This window comes from Dipodomys ordii, unplaced genomic scaffold (genome assembly GCF_000151885.1).
Source record: "Dipodomys ordii isolate 6190 unplaced genomic scaffold, Dord_2.0 Scaffold55, whole genome shotgun sequence".
NCBI classification, from domain to species: domain Eukaryota; kingdom Metazoa; phylum Chordata; class Mammalia; order Rodentia; family Heteromyidae; genus Dipodomys; species Dipodomys ordii.
In genome coordinates this window covers 3,996,172-4,009,899 of record NW_012267271.1, presented here as the reverse complement: position 1 = coordinate 4,009,899, position 13,728 = coordinate 3,996,172, and positions in this window count along the sequence as shown.

The following is a 13,728-nucleotide window of genomic DNA, read 5'->3' as shown; positions in this document are numbered from 1 at the left end:
AAAAAAAAAAAAATGTGAAACACTGAGTTCAGAACAAGTGTACACACACACACACACACAATTATCTTCATTTTTTAGTATAAAGACTAGAGCAATGAGCCATACAAACTGCAGACAAGCCAGCCAGGAGGCCGTGTCAATGATAGGAAGAACTAGCATGGGGGAATCCCAGGATGAGATAGCCGTGATGGGGAACACAGGTGTTTCTTGTGAGGAAGAAGGAAGACCTGAGCGTGGGCCCACTTTAAACAGCTGGGTGGCTGCTGGTGTTGGGGTCTGAAATGGTGGCACAGAGCTCTGGACTACTGTCCTGTCTGTCCCTTTCACCCTAGAGTAGAACTCCCTCCCCGGCTGTTTCAGCCACCACCAGGGGGCAACAGGCTCCTTCTTGATGCAAGGATGTGGCTGACCAAATGTATAACGAAATGGCGTAGAGCAGAGCCCAGCAAGCCCAGGGAGTAGGTAGCAGGGTTCTGCGGGCATTGGTGGAACTTGGTATCCAGGAGGCCTCTGAACTACACTAACCAAAGAACCTTATAGGAAAGGAAATCTTAGAATACAGAACCAAGCCCTTCCTCAGTTTCCTTTTCTGCTTAGGAAAGAGTCAGGCTTCTTAAGGTGGCATCTTATTATTATTATTACTGTATGCAAGTCCTGGGGCTTGAACTCAGGGCCTAGGCAATCTCTGAACTTTTTTGCTCAAGGCTATTGTTCTACCACTTAAGTCAGAGCTTCTCTTTTGGCTTTTTGTTGATTACTTAGAAAAAAATGTCTCATGGACTTTCTTACCCAGGAGGCTTTGAAGCATGAGCCTCAGCTCTCAGCCTTCTGAGTGGGCAAATAAATCTGTTATCTCCAACAATTAGCTAGCAAAAATCCAGAAGTGGCTCCAGTGATAGAGTGTCATCCTTGAGCATAAAGGCTCAGAGTGCAGGGCCTTGAGGTCACACACACACACACACACACACACACACACACACACACAGAGTAAATGCTATGTATGTGCAATTATATTTATTTATTATATACAAAAAGAATAAACTAATAAATTATTGGTAGCTAATGAGAGGGAATCACATTAGAGTAACAAGGTAAAAAAAACAACAACTTTGTGTTAGTCTTATACTTCTGTTAGGTATATTATATTAAGCTTGCTTTACTTTTTTGTTTGTTGGTTTGTTTCAGGACTTTAACTCAGGGCCTGGGGGCTGTCACTGAGCCTCTTTGTGCTCAAGGCTAGTGCTCTACCACTTGATCCAGAGTGTTACTTCCAGTTTTTGAGTGATTAATTGGAGATCAGAATCTCACAGGCACTTTTCTGTTTGGGATGACTTCAAACTGTGGCATGAGCCACTGGCTCCCAGATTACTTTTTTTTTGAAACATATTCTCACTACGTTGCCCAAGCTGGTCTTGAACTCCTGGGTTCAAGCAATCTTCCCACTTCTCCCTCTTGGGTAGCTGGGACTACAGGTGTGAACTACCATACCTGTCGAGCATGCTTACATTTCTAATAAAGACAACAATTAAATGAAAGATAAAGTGCAATAAACACATATGAAAGAATGCTGAACATAAGGAATCATTAGTCACAAAGGAAATGAAAAACAAAGCCACCCAGAGAGTCCATCACTAGCCACCAGAAAAGCTAGATTGAAAAGATCTGACAATTTCAAACGTTGAGAAGAATGTGGAGTAACTGGAATGCTCATACATTGTAGGGTTATAAAATGACATAGGCATTTTGAAAAAACGTCTGACATTTCTAGTAATAAAAACACTTCCTCTTCTGTTTACCCAAAACAAATGTAAATGTGTTCTTACAACTACTTATACACAAATGTTCTTAGTATTATTATTTATAATAGGCCAAAACTTGAGGCAACCGGAGAATGGATAAAAGGTTTGTGGTATGTCCAGGCAGTGGAGTACTACTTAGAAATCAAAGGGTAACAACTTAAATTCATCTTAAAAATAGTATTGTGCAAGCTGGGCACTGGTGGCTTATGCTTATAATCCTAGCTACTCAAGAGGCTGAGATCTGAGGATCATGGTTCAAAGCCTGCCCAAGCAGGAAAGTTCATGAGACTCATCTCCAATTAGCCACCAAAAAGCCAGAAACAGAGCTATGGCTCAAGTGGTAGAATACTAGTCCTCAGCATAAAAGGTCATAGACTATGCCTAGGCCCTGAATTCTGGCCATACTGGCACACACACACAAAAAAGAAAGAAAGAAAACAAAAAAGAAACAGTATTGCAAAAAGAAGGCAGACAGAAGATCTATTGCATTATTGTTTAGTTTCACTTATATGAAGTTCTCAGACAAGCAACATTGGCTTGTTGACCTTTCTGGAATCATGGAATTGTGTCTTCATGTAGCTGATGGTTACACATGTTATATACAGATAAAAATTCATCATGCTTTGAACAAATGTTCAGAGCTGCTTTACTGGTAATGACCCCAAATAAGATACAACCCACATGTCCATCCATAGGTAAACGGACAAACCATGGTACATAGATTTTTTTTTTTTTTGGTCCGGTCATGGGGCCTGAACTCTGGGCCTGGGCGCTGTCCCTCAGCTCTTCAGCTCAAGGCTAGCGCTCTACCACTTGAGCCACAGTGCCACTTCCGGCTTTTTTCTTTTTGCTTATGTGGTGCTGAGGAATCAAACCCAGAGCCTCAGGCATGCAAGGCAAGCGCTCTACCACTGAGCCACCTTCCCAGCCAGGGACATAGATATTGATGAATTTCAAAGCAGTGATCCACAGAGTAATATGGCGTGAGATCACTTATATAAGTTCTAGAAAAAAGCCAGATCAGTGGGTACTTATTGATTCTTGGAAAGAAAAAGATGTGGCAAGAGGCAGGAAGAACTGGGTGCTGGTGTTTCAGACCTGTAATCTGTTACCGAGGAGGCTGGAATCTGAAGGATCATAGTTGGAGGGCAGCCCAACAGAAATGTCCTCCAGATTCCATTTCCAAAATAACCAGAAAAAAATAGACCTAGAGGTGTAGCTTAAGTGATTGAACACTAGCAAACAAGATGAGCAAGTGCAAGGCCCTAAATTAAAGTCCTAGTACTGCCAAAAAAAAAAACAGGAAAAGCAAGAGGAAAGTTGATGACAGTGTTGATCATTTTGATTGCAGGGATATTTCTTTCTTTCTTTCTTTCTTTCTTTCTTTCTTTCTTTCTTTCTTTCTTTCTTTCTTTCTTTCTTTCTTTCTTTCTTTTTTTTTTTGTCAGTTGTGGAGCTTGAACTCGGCCTGGGTACTGTCCCTCAGCTCTTCAGCTCAAGGCTAGCGCTCTACCACTTGAGCCACAGTACCACTTCCAGTTTTCTGGTGGTTTATTGGAGATAAGAGTCTCACGGTGTTTCCTGCCTGGGCTGGCTTTGAACCACAATCCTCAGATCTCAGCCTCCTGAGTAGCTAGGATTACAGGCGTGAGCCACTGGTGCCTGGCCTGTGGGTATATTTCTATGGATGTATACATATGCCCCAATTTATCAAGTTCTATACTTTATTGTAATTATTAGTGGTAGCAGTAGTAGTGCTGAGGTTTACAATCAGCCTCACACTTTCCAGGTCACATCCTCAGCCCCAACTTTTTGTTGTTGTTGTTGGTCATGTTGTTGTTGAACTCTGGGCTGGGGCACTATCCCTAAGCTCTTCAGCTCCACGTGAGCAGTCTACCGCTTAAGCCACAGTGCTACTTCCGGTTTTCTAGTGGTTTATTACAGGTGTGAGCCACCCGGCCCCAGCCCCAATTTTTGTACACTTTAAATTTATGTACTTTTTCAAATCATCAATTATATTTTCATGAAACTTCCAAAATACATTTTAAAAACTCACTGAGAAGTCAGGTGCTGGTGGCTCACTCCTGTAATCCTAGCTATTCAGGAGGCTGAGATCTGAGGATGTTGATCAGAAGCCAGCCCAGGCAGGAAATTCCATGAGACTCTTATCCCAATTAACCACCAAAAAGCCAGAAGTGGAGGGCTGGGAAGGTGGCTCAGTGGTAGAGTGCTTGCCTTGCATGTATAAGGCCCTGGGTTAGATTCCTCAGCACCACCTAAGCAAAAAGAAAAAAAGCCAGACGTGGTACTGTGGCTCAAGTGGTAGAGTGCTAGCCTTGAGCTGAAGAGCTGAGGGACAGCGCCCAGGCCCAGAGTTCAGGCCCACGACCGGACCAAAAATAAAGAAAACAAAAAGCCAGAAGTGGAGCTGTGGCTCAAGTGGTAGAATACCAGTCTTGAGTGAAAAAGCTAAGGGTCAGCACCCCAGTCCTGACACAAAACAAAACCCTCCCTGAGATAATGCATTCATTAAACATAAATTCATATCCCCCAACAAAAGAAGGAACCATACACCGTACCTGACCTTGTTTCCCAGATTGGCCTGTCTTACCTTGCCTAGACCCAGAGGGATCCCTCTCCCTCGTTTGAAGCAGCCCTGGGAGGATTTCCACAAATCAGGACTCGGCAGCACAGCTGTGCACCTGCGACTCTGAAGGCCCAGCTCGTGTACCATCTCCTCCCTGGCAAAGCCATCCAGTGTCATGACCCTCCCAGCTGGCAGCTCCTAGTGTCCTGGGCCCAAGCCACTATCATCAGGTTTTGAATCCAGTGGGGCAGGGGCATGGCTCAGAGGCAGAATGCTTGTCTGGGGTTGACCTCCAGCACTGCCAAACAACAAGATGGAAACCAGAATTAGAATCCAATGTAGAGCTGCCTGTATCTACTTTACATGACAACAATATCCCTAAGAGCAGCTAGCTACACACTGAGTGTGCCAAAGCCTTGGGTCAGGTGGGGTTCTGGGATAATTTCATCGTTTTCCTACAAGTGTGATAGCAATATTGGTTCCAATTACCTGGATGGTAGCGGTCTACCTGAAGCCTCTCAACCACAAGAAGGATGAAGAGCATGTGCTCCCCCAACACACACAACCTGCTCACCTCCCAAGGACGGCAAGACACACTCTGGGATGTACAGAGAGGGAAAGTTTTTTTGTCTTTGGGACTCTCTGAAGGTTCAGAAAGAACTTGGAAGAGCCAAGGGGGCAGGGGGGGGCGGGGCTGGTTACTTTCAAGGATGAGATTCTAACCTTGAAGTTTTCCAAGGCAAGATGTACTTGGGCCAGATGCTGATGGCTCAGGCCTGTCATCCTAACTACTCAGCGGGCTGAGATCTGAGGACTGCAGTTTGAAGCCTGACTTGCAAGGAAAGTCCATGAAACTCTTATCTCCAATTAACCACCTGAAAACTGGAAGTGGAGGTGTGGCTCAAGTGGTAGAGCACCAGCCTTCAGTGAAAAAAGCCAAGTGAAAGCTTAAGGCCTTGAGTTAACATACTAGTATTGGTACTTGCACACACCACACACACACACACACACACACACACACACACACACAAGCATGCATGCCAAAAAAAAAAAAAGGCATACTTGGGAGAAGATAGGCAGCTCAGGCCTGTGTGGGTGGAGTAGAGAGAATCTTGATTAACAGGCTTACACACCTGCACCTGAGTCTGCCACACCTGGCACCGGCATGGTTTGGCCAGTGGCTCATGGTAGAGCCCTTCACATTTCTGTGTGCCAGTTTTCCCCATCTCTCAAATGCACCAAGCTTTGTCCAACAGTGGGAGCTGAGGTGTTCTGAGTGAGGGGGAACCGTTTACAACACTCTTCACTCTCACTCCCCCCCCCCCCCCCCCCCCCGCTTTAGTTTCCTCACCTGGCCAGGTGCTAGTGGATCACGCTTGTAATCCTAGCTACTCAGGAGGCAGAGATCAAAGCCAGCCCAAGTAGGAAAGTGTGAGATTCTTATTTCCAATTAACCAGAAACAAAAGCTGGAAATAGAGCTGTGGCTCAAGTGGTAGAGTACCAGCCTTAAGCAAAAAAAGCTAAGGGACAGTGCCAAACTACTGAGTTTAAGCCCTAGTACCAACACACACACACACACACACACACACACACACACACACATACACACACAGAGTTTCTCATTTCCTCATCTGAAAAAGGGGCTGAAATGACAGCCTAGCCCTCGTGGGGGTGAAGATAACTTGTTCAGAGACTTTATTGGCGCCTAGCACAAAGGAGCTGCTTGGTGTAGTATCACTACAAGAGTAAGGTGGCTGAAGTCCTCTGGCTCCTGTATCTGGTGGCATGGCTGGGATGTGACACTGTGTCTTCAAATCACAGAGAACCTCAGGGATAATTTTACAAGATTACGGTCAGTATGGTCCTTTCTGTAGTGTAACTGGGCAGGACAAGGATCTCATTCGGCAGGTAGGGAAAGGACTTTGTTCCTGGAAAGGACTCGCCCCCTCAGCAGACTGCTTAGCATCCTTTCTCATCAGATACTATACTCCCAATTTTCTTCCTCTTCCACACAAATACCAGACACTAGCAACAATGAAAACAACTTCAAAAGCAGGTTATAGTTGCTTACATGTTTAATGCGGGCACTGGGGAGGCTGAGGCAGTAAGATCAGGATTTTGAGGAAGCCTGGGCTATGGAGTCTGTCAAAAGGAACAAATGAACACACCAACAAATAAAAAAGAAACTTCCAAGTACATTTTTCTTTTTTTTTTGTCAGTTGTGGGGCCTAAACTCTGGGCCTGGGGGCTGTCTCTCAGCTCTTCAGCTCAAGGCTAGTGTTCTACCACTTGAGTCACAGCACCACTTCTGGCTTTTTCTGCTTATGTGGTGCTGAGGAATTGAACCCAGGGCCTCATGTATGCAAGGCAAGCACTCTACCACTGAGCCACCTTCCCAGCCCCCAAAGTGCATTTTTTTTTTTGGTCGGTCGTGGGGCTTGAACTCTGGGCCTGGGCGCTGTCCTTCAGCTCGCTCTACCACTTGAGCTACAGTGCCACTTCCGGTTTTCTGGTGGTTTATTGGAGATAGGAGTCTCAGGGTCTCTCCTGCCCAGGCTGGCTTTGAACCGCAATCCTCAGATCTCAGCCTCCTTAGTAGCTAGGATTACAGGCATGAGCCACCAGCGCCCGGCCCAAAGCACATTTTTAAATGAACTTTTTGTTTGTTTAATAGGTAGGTGATGGAGTTTAATATGAGGGCCTTGTGATTTTGCTTAGCTTTTGAGCTCAAGGCTAGTACTCTGCCATTTAAGCCATGGCTCTACATCTGGCTCTTTTGCTGGTTAATTGAAGAGTCTCATGGACTTCTCTGTCTGGTCTGGCTTTCAAACTCGATCCTCAGATCTCAGCCTCCCAAGTAGTTAGGATTTCATATGTGAACCTCCAAATGCTTCTAAGGAGGGGATACAACCCAAGCCTTCTCCGCCAGGGCTCCAGGCTCACTGTCATGTTGGAGTGGGTGATGGGGGCCAAATGAGCTGGTATTGTGCTTGCCAAGCCAGCTGGGGCTCTGGCACGAGATTGTGCTGGATTTTTGTCACAGATGTTCCCAATGATCACAGCAGTACCACATAGGGCAGGGCGCCCCAGGCCCCACCAGTCCCAGCTTCCTGTTCAGATCCCTTGCCAGACCTCAACACAGCGGCCAGTATCCACCCAAAGCTTCACTCTGGGCTTTCTCCATCCCATTTCTCTCCTCTCCCACCCTCCCCTTGGCCTATTCTCTGTAACTTCCCCTGAAATACATCTGTCTGCCATAGTGTGGCCAACCAGATGGCGGGGACCAAATCACATCCTTCCTGGCACCCTTGGTACTCAGGAATCTTTTTGGAGTTCTGGGCTCCCCTTATTTTCTTGAGAAGGGCCAGGGGAGGGAAATGAACAGACCTAAAGGAGAGAGGAGGAAGACTGACTGGGGAGGAGCAGCCCCGCCCAGCTTCACCGCAAGCTTAGTCACGGGAGGAGCTGGGCAGGCACTGCTGCAGAGCCATACTGGAAGTCTCTGAGTCACAGGCTGGTGAGGGACAGCTGAGGCCCAGCAGGAAACCAAGGCTAAGGGGAAAGAGGTGGGGCAGTAAGGGGATGGGGGGTTGGTTGGGCCCATAAATCTCTTCCCTTGCCTTGCCCTGAGGAACTGAGAGAGAAACAGTCCAACTCCACACAGCAGTGCTCAATGTTCCAGGTCTTGCTGAGAGTAAGGTTTATGCTACCAACCAAATTGATTGATAAAAAGGCTGCATGTATGGGCTGGGAAGGTGGCTCAGTGGTAGAATGCTTGCCTTACATGCATGAGGCCCTGGGTTCGATTCCCCAGCACCACATAAGCAAAAAGGAAAAAAAGCTGGAAGTGGCGCAGTGGTTCAAGTGGTAGAGCGCTAGCCTTGAGCTGAAGAGCTGAGGGACAGTGCCCAGGCCCAGAGTTCAGGCCCACGACTGGACCCCCCCCCCCAAAAAAAAAAGGCTGCACGTGCGTGCGTGTGCGTGCGTGTGTGTGTGTGTGTGTGTGTGTGTTCGTGCGAGCTGGTTCTGGGGCTTGATCTCAGGGTCTGGGCACTGTCCTTACCCTTTTCACTTAGGTCTGGCTTTCACTTCTGGCTTTTTGCTGGTTCATTAGATATGAGTCTCAAGGATTTTCATGCCTGAGCTGGCTTTGAACTACAATCATCAGATCTCAGCTTCCTGAATAGTTAGTATTACAGGCATAAGCCACCAGCTCTGAACTCTGGGCCTGGGCGCTGTCCCTCAGCTCTTCAGCTCAAGGCTAGCGCTCTACCACTTGAGCCACAGCGTCACTTCTGGTTTTTTTCTTTTTTGCTTATGTGGTGCTAAGGAATCGAACCCAGGGCCTCAGGCATGCAAGGCAAGTGCTCTACCACTGAGCCACCTTCCCAGCCCCATCTCCTGGTTTCTTTTCTTTTTCTTCATCCTTCTTTTCTTCTTTCCTTTTTCTTCCTTCCTTTCTTCCTTCCTCCTCCCTCCCTCCCTCTCTTCCTTCCTTTTCTCCTTCCCTCCCTCCCTCCCTCTCTCTCTTTTTCTTCCTTCCTTCTTTGCTTGCTTGCTTGCTTCCTTCTTTCCTTCCTTCTCTCCTTCCTTGTGTGATGGCAGGAATGAAAGTCAGGGCCTTGCATGCTATGCAGGCACTATATGATGGAGCTACATCCTCAGCCCCTCAGAATAGCTTCTTGATAAGGGACATATGACAGGCACATGGGATAATCACCATGCACCAAAGAATCTGAACGAGGATGTAGTCCAGCAATTACACTTCTAGAACTTTATACTCAGAATAATAATTATGAAAATGTCCACTTATAGGAGAATAGTAGGTGTTTTTTTTTTAATTAGCTCCCTCCCACCCTCATTCTGAAGATCAAACCCTGGGCCCCAGAAAGCAATCTACCCTAGAGTTGTACTCTTAGAGAAGCATAGTTTAATGAAGTCATGCCCTAGCCATTATAGATTAGTAAATGATGCTGGGGGTGATAGGGCCTACCTGTAATCTCACCACTAGGGAAACTGAGGCAGGAGTATTTATAGTTTGAACCAAGTCTGGGCAACATGACAAGTCTCAGTCCAGTCTGAGCTACACAGTGAGACCCTGTGCCAGAAAAAAATCACTGGTGGATCATGCCTGTAATCCTAAATACTTAGGAGACGAGATCTGAGGATTGAGGTTTGAAGCCAGCTTGGGCAGGCAAATCCAAAAGATGCATGTCCAATGTACCCGCAAAAAGCTGCAAGTGGAGGTATGGCTGAAGTGGTATTGCTCTAGATTTAAGCAAAAAATAATAATAATAATCCAAATGAGAGTATGAGGCTCGGAGTTCAAGGCCCAGTACCAGCACACATGCACACACACATGTACGCATGCACACAAGTACACACACACACACACACACACACACATTAATGGGCACTGGTGATTGATGCCTGTAATTCTAGTCACTTGGGAGGCAGATCTTGGGAAGATCACTTTGAGGCCACCCTATGAAAAATGTTCACCAGTCCTCCATCTCAATCAGTAGTTGGGCATGGTGGCACACATCTGTCATCCAAGCTTGATGGGAAGGATAAATAGAATGACTGATGTCCAGGCTGGGCCTGGGGAAAAAAAGTAAGGCCCTATTTCAAACAATAACTAGAACAAGGAAGGGCTGAGGACATGGTGCTAGAGCACCTGCCTAGCAAGTATAAAGCTCTGAGTTCAAACCCCAGTACCACCAAAAGAAAAAGATCATAAAAGAATATGCATTGACATAGAAAGGTGTTCTTATATTACTGACACACAGAAATGAGTGAAAAAGGAGTGAGCACACAGAGAACACTGCCGTATGCTTGAGAAATAAAGGAGTGCATCCATCAGGCTGGGTGTGGGAGGATGGTGGTGTGTGTGCACAACAGCTCTAAGGCAGACAGCATGTGGGGTGTCTTCCTCCTCCTTTTGATTCTGAGAATGGAACCCAGGGCCTTATGCTTACTGAGTATATACTCTAACACTGAGCTGAACCCTAGTCCTCCCTGCGTGGCAGTCCTACTTATCTCTTACTTGCTGTGAGACTTCAGACAAGCATTTACCCTCATGGAGCCACACATTTCTGTCCCAGAAGACACAGGTCTCCAAAGGACCATCTCAACCTGGTGGTGGTGAAGGTTCAATGAGGTAGAGGCTATGAAGTCTGGAGCTGAACACGACTTGAGCTATAATTGAATGACAGCTTTGGTTATCTTTGTCTTTGAGATGGGTCTCATTATGGACCTCCATCCTCCTATTATCCTTTCTTTCCTCAAAGATAAGATAACACATGTGCTTTACCATACTCAACTATTGATGGAGATGGGTCTTATGATCTTTGTTCTAACTCAAGCTAGTCTGAATTCTTTTTTTGTTTTTGTTGTTGTTGATTGTGGGGTTTGAGCTAAGGACATGGGTGCTGTCCCTGAGTTTTTTTGCTCAAGGCTAGTGCTTTACCACTTTGAGCCACAGTGCCACTTCCAGTTTTCTGGTGGTTAGTTAGAAATAAGAGTCTTAACTGCCCAGGCTGCCTTTGAACCGAGATCTTTAGATCTCAGCCTCCCTGAATAGCTAGGATTACAGGTGTGAGCCACTGGCTCCTGGCTAGACTGAATTCTTGATCTTGCCTTTACCTCTTGGGTGCTGGGATTACTGGCATGCCCCACTATGTCTGGTTTCACTTTGGTTATCTTTATCATTTTGTTGTCATTCTCATTCCTGGTTTACTTGCCGGCACTTCCACCGCCAACTTGCCTCACTTTGGTGTTACTGGGTCCAAACACAACCCCGGAAGGTAGTGAGTCCCATTCCTGGAGGTATTACAGCAGACTCTGCCAGCAGAGTTGCTATAGAAGCTATAGATATATAGGGGAATGACTGTGCACAGGTCTGTGGAAAAACCTAAGCCCCAGTGTCCCAGAGTCCCCTCCAGTGCCCATGATACAGGTCTGAGCTTTGTTGGTACCTACTGAAGGAAGCCCCATGACATCATGCCATTTTGGATGAGGTCCCTAGAGAGGAAGATCTACTTCAACAGATCATACACATAAAATAATCTAGTATGAGGATTTTTTTTTCAGTTCCTAGATCAGAGCTCAAACTTGGCACTTGCTAGTGCTTTACTGAGTCACACCTCTAACCCTTGATTTTTTTTTTGTTTGTCGGTCATGGGTCTTGAACTCTGGGCCTGGGCGCTGTCCCTCAGCTCTTCAGCTCAAGGCGAGCGCTCTACCACTTGAGCTACAGCGCCACTTCCGGTTTTCTGGTGGTTTATTGGAGATAGGAGTCTCACCGTCTCTCCTGCCCGGGCTGGCTTTGAACCGAGATCCTCAGATCTCAGCCTCCTGAGTAGCTAGGATTACAGGTGTGAGCCACCAGCGCCCGACCCTTGATTTTTTTTTTTGAGCCAGTACAGAGGCTTGAACTCAGGGCCTGGGCACTGTTCCTTAGCTTCATCACTCAAGGCTAGTGCTCTCCCACTTGAGCCACAGCCCTACTTTCACCAGCTTTGTGCTGGTTAATTGGAGATAAAAGTCTCACAGACCTCGTTGTCTGGGCTGGCTTCAAACCTCAATCTTCAGACCTCAGCCTCCTGAGTTGCTAGGATTACAGGCATGTACCTCTAGTGCCCGGTTTGCGTGTGTTAAATCTGATGAAGTGTTCTGGAGGAGCAGTAATGGTGGGCATTGGGAGATAGCCTCCCTGATGGAGGATGGTTTTAGCTGAGGTGTGAAGGAAAGATGCAAGAAAAGTGCTCATTTTAAGCTCTGTGGTAGGAAGGAGGGGGCATGGCTACCTGAGGATGTAGATGTTCAGGATATCAGCAGAAGAGGGACAAAGTTGAGGCTGGTGGGACCCCTAAAACCATATTTAGAAGTCTGACTTTATCATCACAATGGTGGGAGCCATAGAAGGTGGGAGGTAGGGGAATGGCGGGTCATATTTGTGTTTTAGAACAATCGATTTGTCTGGTGAGGAGTAAGTGGTAGGTTGGAAGTGAGCAGGATCAGCTAGGGACTGGGTAGTTCTTGGTGGTAGTCTTGGGGCCCTGGCCTTGGGGTGGTGGCGAAGCTAGAGAGAGGTGACAGCTTGGCCACTGAAGGAACAAGAAGGGAATTTAGCAGCCAGAGGCCAGGTGACAAATGAAACAAGCTGAGAGCTGTGGTTCCTTCCACCACCCAACAATTAATAAAGAGAGGAGGTCTGGGCTGAGTGCCAGGGTCCCTTCTGTACAACAGGCCATGTCAACCAAGTAAACAGAGGTGGACACATGATATTCCTTAAAAACAAAATCCTGATTCATTCACATTCTCTGTTGTTTACTGGAGGTGTTGTGTTTTTTTTTCCCTACCTCCAGGTCTATTTCAAGTTTGACAGGTTTGTGGGGAGAGTAGAGCTGGGGCTCAAAGCCAACTGGGAGCAAAAGAGACCAATGGGGCAAGAAAGGGGCCCTCCTTCCGACAGGACTAGGAAAGGTATGGGACTGATCAGCTGAAAGCTCTGGGTAATTCTCCTTTCTTCTCTGGGCCTCAGTCCAGGCTCTGGCTTCAGCCTCTTGGGCCCTCCCTTTCAAAATAAAGTGTTCTTCACCTTTGGGTTCCTGTTTCCAAAAGTACTGTGGGGTGGGGTGGGGCGGGGCGGGGCAGCCCTCCAGGGAGGCAGCTTGGCAGAAGCCACTTCCTGACAAAGATCTGATGAGTCAGGGTGGTAGGTGACACTCTCTGTTCTGGAGGGACAGGCTCCGTAGGTGGGCAGCAGAGAACCATCCCCTCCCTGCTCAGATCTGTGCATTCCAAACTTGCACTGTCCACCAAAGAAAGGGGTTGGAGAGCCTGCTGGGTATGCAGCATCGAAATCTTAGGAAAAGAATAGAGACAAGCCAACCCCCACCACAGTCTTGCAGCATTGAGAAAGTCATACCACAGAAAAAATATAAAAGATATATATTTCAATAGGAAAGCAAGAAGCAAAGAATTTAAAAAACACAAATAGAGTGGAACACCAATGACGCAGGCCTGTAATCCTAGCTATTCAAGAGGCTGAGATTAGAGGTGAAGATGGAGTTTCGAAGTCAGGCTAGGCAGAAAAGTCCATGATATTGATTTCTCTCTCTCTCCCTTCCCTCTCCCTCCCCTTCTGCCCCCTCTATATATGGCTAGCATTCTACCACTTAAGACACACACACACACACTTTTTTTTGGGTCCGGTCCTGAGGCCTGAACTCTGGGCCTGGGCGCTGTCCCTAAGCTCTTCAGCTCAAGGGTAGCACTCTACCACTTGAGCCACAGCGCCACTTCCGGCTTTTTTCTTTTTGCTTATGTGGTGCTGA